Source organism: Rhinopithecus bieti, unplaced genomic scaffold, assembly GCF_001698545.2.
Source record: "Rhinopithecus bieti isolate Rb0 unplaced genomic scaffold, ASM169854v2 scaffold_9919, whole genome shotgun sequence".
NCBI classification, from domain to species: Eukaryota; Metazoa; Chordata; class Mammalia; order Primates; family Cercopithecidae; genus Rhinopithecus; species Rhinopithecus bieti.
In genome coordinates, this window is record NW_016806411.1 from 1,637,377 (window position 1) to 1,643,401 (window position 6,025).

General features: G+C 48.4%; 1 long non-coding RNA gene across 1 annotated transcript; it reads left to right on the top strand.

Annotated features, from left to right (window-relative positions):
- The first annotated feature begins 1,649 nt into the window (after positions 1 to 1,649).
- LOC108532271 (uncharacterized) lies at positions 1,650 to 3,597 on the top strand. Its single transcript, XR_001886396.1, has 2 exons — positions 1,650 to 1,870; positions 3,320 to 3,597. It is a non-coding gene; the product is annotated as an uncharacterized LOC108532271 (long non-coding RNA).
- The last annotated feature ends 2,428 nt before the right edge of the window (positions 3,598 to 6,025 follow it).

The following is a 6,025-nucleotide window of genomic DNA, read 5'->3' on the forward strand; positions in this document are numbered from 1 at the left end:
TTAATGCTTTCCACGAAACAGTGAATAGCTCCAACCATGTGAAAATTTAACACTAAGGCAGACGAGGATGGGCAAAGACTAGAGTGAACCAAATAAGAGTCATGTGCATAATTTAAGGGGAGTAAAAAAAATTGGTAGTCAAGACAAATAATATTTTAATGCAATATTTCCAAGAACACAAATTTAGGCAAAAACTTCATGATGAACTTCAAAATATCAAAATTTTAAACAAAGACAGATCAGCATGGATATTGTTCAAAACTTCTAACCACCAGAATGGCATAGTCCATAGCCTCTAAGAATGGACGCTGTCTGCAGCACTGGAGCTGACCCAGAGGGCTTTAGCTGTCTGGAGAATAGGGAGGTATAGATGGTTCTAGAGAGAAGGCAGGGGCAGTCCAGGCAGAGAGGGGCATGCGGGGACTCTTTACCACAGCACATTGAACTATGTTCACAGCTAATTCTAAACACATCTTCTAATTTTGGTGAAGAGGAAAGGGAGAGAAATTGGCAAATATCTATAGAGGTGAGTGCCAATATTACATAAATAGTAACAAGAGTTAAGCCTAAGTCTTTATATTTCCAAATTTATAGAAAATTTAAAAAACTTATATCTGAGTTCTGTTTTCCTGGGACCACAAATGCTCTTTTAAATAAACTGGTCTAAGTAGGCAACAAAGTTAATTGAAAATGGGAAAGAAAAATTTTATGAATTTAGGTTGCTTTATAGCAGCTGGAAGACTTAACACAACAGGAGGCCCTGGACCACCCAGGCAGGACCTGGACGGGAGGGGAGTGCATGGAGCATTTGCGGCAACTTGGGGACTGACGAGGGAGGGGAGCCTGGGTTTTCCGTGTTCTTGGTGTTCTGTATACCTCTGCCCCTGCCTCCACAAGGGGCATCCAGGGACCAACTCTGAGAACCTACCCTTGTTCCCCTGGCTTTTGGGGAAACATCCTGGAGCCATCCTGGAAGACAGGGCTGGATGAAGCCCCAGCAGCAGCAGAGAAGAGGCTGCATTAGGAACAACTGTTCAGCCCCCACCAGGTTAGAGCAAAAGTGGGCCCAGCTCCAAAGCCAGGATCTAAGGGGAGGAGGATGGCTACAGATAGGGCACTGCCTGATGATGAGGGGGTTGATAAGGCAACTAGGGGAACTAGCCAGAGGAAGTGCTCCCCCTGACAAGGAAGGGCAAGTGCAAGGCCCCTGGCAGTGGCACAGAATGCTCCTATGAAGTCCTGGCCAAACCCCTACCATCAGGGAGTCCTGGCAGCCCAGTGCCCAACACAGGTGTTTTTCTTGCCCTTCTACTCCATCCCCCACACCCTCCTACTGCTGAACTTGTAGGGATCAGAAGCCACGGTCAGTGGGTGTGGCTGATTAGAAGAGATTCAGGCCCCAGGTGTTAATGAGGGAGGCTTCAGTGACAGGTCTCTGGGAGGCCCATGGGAGGCCTCTGTGTACTCTGAGGTGAGTTCTGTGGGGAACTTTCTGGAAGTCTGTAGAGCTCTGGGCCAGGCTTCTGTGAAGAGGTCTATGGGTCTGTGCTCAGGAGGTCGTGTGGGAGGTCACTGTGTGAGTGCCCGGTGACCATGTGTGGTCCCTGTGTGAGGTCACTGCCTGGTGTCTCTGTGCAAGGTGTCTGGGGAGGTCTCTGTGCAAGTTCTGTGAGGGAGGTCTCTGTGTGTCTCTCGTGCGAGGACTCCCTGTGAGGTCTCTGAGGGAGGCTGTGAGGTTTCTGGAAGGCCCAGGAGGCTGCATGATGTCTTCCCAAGAGAGCTCTGGGAGACGCCTGTGTGGTGCAGAGAGACGCACTCTCCGTGGGAGGTCTCTGCATTCAAAGACCTCGTGCTCATCTCCAGGTCTCCTGTAAGGAAGTCCTCAGGGAGCTCTCAGGGCTAGGTCTCTGAGTTCTCTCTGGGTTTGGGTCTCAGGCAGAGGTCTCTCAATGTGAGTCTCTGTGGAGGTCTCTCAGGGCCTCTGTGGGGTTCTCTGTGGAGGTAGCTGCATGGGTCTCTGGGAGACCTCTGTGGGGGTCTCTGTGTAAGTCCCTGGGAGTCTCTCTCAAGTCTCTGTGTGGGTGTCTGTAGTGCCTCTCTCACAGTCACCGTGCGGATTTCTGTGGGGAAATCTCTGTAGGGGTCTCTGGTGGGGTCCCTCTGTGGGTCTCTGGGGGGTCTCTGTGTGGGTCTCTGTGGAGATCTGTGTGTGGGTCACTAGTGGATCTCTGTGTGTCTCTGGGCATCTCTGTGCGGGTCTCTCCCGAAGGTCTCTGTGTGAATTTCTGTGGGGTCTGTGGAGGTTTTTGTGTGGGTCTCCATGGGGATCTCTGTGGAGGTCTCTGTGGGTCTCTGGGGCTGTCTGTGTGGGTCTCTGGGTATCTCTTTGGGGTCTCTGTGTAGGTCTTTGGAGGGGTTGCTGGGGGGGTCTGTGTTGGAGGTCTCTCTCAAAGGTCTCCAACCCTAATAGGGCCTTGCCTGGAAAAAAAAAAAAAGCCTAGGTTCACAGAAACTCAAGGTACCTCTGTGCTGCTTGAACTTGAACAGGTGTTTCATCCAAAATAGCTCCTGTTCTCCAGAGATCTGCCATATTATAAAAGAGTTAGACATAACGGTAGATGATTCTGCCACCAAGCCCTTGCCACTGATTTAACAGACGTTACAAGGGGAAATGGAATGATGCACATGTGGAAATTTACTCTAGGTTCTCTGAAATTCTCCGCAAGGACATTTTTAGGGAACTAAACTTTGAATCAAGGTGCTGAATGTGTGTGTTCTTCCTAAATTGTCAGATTGAAATCCTAACCCCCAAGATGATGGTATTAGAAAGAGCGGCCTCTGGGAAGTGATTAGGGTGTGAGGGTGGAGTCCACATGAATGGGATTAGTGCCCTTCTGAAAGAAGCCCAAGGGAGCTCAGTTATTTCTTCAACACGAGGACACAGTGAAAAGTCAGTCATGTATGAACTAGAAAGCAGGACCCCACCAGATACCAAATCTGCTGGTGTCCCCATCCTGGACCTCTCAGTCTCCACAACAGTGAGAAATACATTTCTGTTGTTTATAAGTCACCCTGTTGAATCCATCCCTATAAACTTCATAAAATTAATTAGGGAGGAGGGGAGAGGGAGAAATGAAAATAAGCTAAGCTTGCAGCACATTCAGCGTAAACCGTGAGGGCAGCTGCTCTCTGACCCCCTTCCTCATAGTTGTTTCATGCCGATTGCCTCAGTGTCACAGCGACCTCATCAAAAGATTACAGTCCCCATAACTGCTCTATAGGCAGCAACTTGAACATTATAAAATGTTATGTTTTCCAGGTGAGGGAGTCTGCTGGGTCCTGCATACAAATGGAACGACTGATGCCAGCTGGTCTGAAGAACCCCACAGGAGCTGGCTCACCAAAGAACGCAGCTTGTACACCCTGATGGTTTCACCCTCCTTTCCCAGACCAGTCAACAACCCCAATCTTCTACCCCTCACCCTCCACAATCTCCTTAAAAATCCCAGCTCAGCACTCCTCCAGAAGATGAGTTTGAGGGTCTCCACTCATCTCCTTGCTCCATCCCTGTGATCATTAAACTCTTTCTCTGCTACAGCTCTTGCTGTCTTGGTGTAATTGGTCTGTTACTGTGCAATGGGCATATGCACCTGTTGGTCCTATAACACCGTTTATGGTGCTGTGTTATAGCAGTCTGTATGGACTAAGACACATGGCTAAGAGGTTACAGAACTATGGGGAAGAGGCAGAAGGAAAAATTTGATCAAAACTGCAAAGAAGAGTTGACATGCATGGCCTCTTCAGAAATGGTAAGTGCACAACGTGTTTCGGTGAAAAGTAATACAGTAGGAACTTGCCGGTAAGAATGATTCATCAAAACGCAGAGCTACAGTTTGACTCATGCCTAACAGTAATTCTGTTTTCCAGACATGCTGGTGATGCCCCTTGGTGCTTCAGACCCTACAGGTATACATTATTTATCCCATACTTCAGCTTTTATTATTTAAGTATTCGAAGATTTGCATTTTAAAGGTACTTAGAACTGTACTTGATCCTTCATGAGTGCTGCATAAGTAAATACAAAGTGAATAAACAACTTCCCACTGTAACCACCAGCTTCCTTGCTATGCTCCTGTTTCTTAGTTCCAACTAAGCCACTTGCTATTTGGCAATACAGTAGCCTTGAGTTTGAGTTATAGCTCCACTGAAAGATCTTCGTTCAACTAATTAAGGATGTATTTGTTTGAGTTTGGTGATTACTAACTGAGTTAACTACGCAGCAAACTCTTCTGTGATAGAAAATATGTATACATTGGAAATAAATTTACTCTGTCCCCCAGACTGGAGTGCAGTGGCACAATCTCGGCTCACTGCAACCTCTGCCTCCCAGGCTCAAGCGAATCTCCTGCCTCAGCCTCCCAAGTAGCTGGGCTTATAGGCGCCCACCACCAAGCCTGGCTAATTTTCGTATTTTTAGTAGAGATGGGGTTTCACCAAGTTGGCCAGGCTGGTATCGAACTCCTGACCTCAGGTGATCCACCCACCTCAGCCTCCCAAGAATGCTAGGATTACAGGGGTGAGCCACCGCGCCCAGTCAATAAGAACAATTTGTACAAGAACCCTGTTGGTATAACCAAGATTATCTTTTTTATCATATAAAAAATTGTCTTCCTATAATCTGTAAGTGTGTGCATGTATAATTGCATAACAACTATAAAATTTGGATGCCTAAGCATTTAGGTGTACCAAAGAGTTCATAGATTCAACAATCCATACTCAGTAAGTGTTTCCACTGTTCTTCAAGTAGATTTCTAGATTAACTATGAAGTCCAAAGGAAGATTGTCAGCAGGGTGCATTCTTTCTTGCCCACCAGATGCACACTCGCAGCACTCTCCTGCCAGCCCGCATTCCCCCATCCGTTTTCCTCATGCAGAAATTAGGGAAGCATGAGTGCACAGGGGTCCACAAAGGCTGACAATCAAAACACACTAGGAAAGGTACCTCAAGGTCTCTACTGAGACAGACAGACATTGACTATGATAAGGTTGTGCAGCTGAGATGCATGCATTTCATGTGTATGCAACATGAGAGATATTTGCAGGAAGTTAAGCTTCACCATGGGAAATGCCCGTGTGGGTGTATTTGTTTGTTTTAAATACTTAAGGATGATCAGAGACTATGTGGGGCGGGGGCTGGGGGGGAAGCTGTTCTTCCAAAGAGACATTCATTCTCATTTTCTAAGGAATTCTTCCCGTTTCCTCTGCTTCCCTGCAGTGGAAACTTGGGGTGAGATCAAAGCTGCGACTCCAGTCCACACCAGAGCCCAGGAAGACTCCCAGGACTCTGGAGATGCCTGAGGACCAGGGGCTTGTGGTGTGCAGGAAGGAGGGTCCTACAGGCACCATGAGGAACAGCAATTGGCTGTAGTAAAATACGGGCTGACAAAGGCAGGAAGGCAAAAGAAGGCACCCAGGTCGGCCCAGGGGAGATGAGAGGCCCAGTTCTTCCCAAGCAGGTGTGGTGTCCCACAAAAGCCCGCAGGGGTCTGTTGTGGGCACCACAGTGTCTGGAAGTGTGTATGTGGTTGGGGGGGGTGGTTGTCAAGGCAAGGCCATGAGGTTCATTCCCCCTGCAGCAGCAGGAGAAAGGGGCTGGCACTGGGAAGCCTCGCCCTCGTTGCAGCAGGCAGGTGGGTGGGTGGTTGGATGAACAGCAGTTGAGAGTTGAACCTGCAGAGTGAAGTCTGCAGAGGGAACAGAGGCGCATGGATGGAGACATGCACACAGCCCACCAGAGACTGGGAACCCCCACACCCACACGGTCCTCTCGTTTATCCAGAAAGGCGAACATCAGGTTTGAGGAGGAATGGAACCTAAAACGAATCTTTTCCCTAAATGTGGAGCTGATGTGAACCAGTTGTCTCTGATCTCCAGTTCCTGTTCCTCACACAGAGCGCACCTACTGACCTGGCAGCGGCCCGTTGTGGGGCAATTCTTTGCATGCCCAAGCCCAGTTGTGCAGATC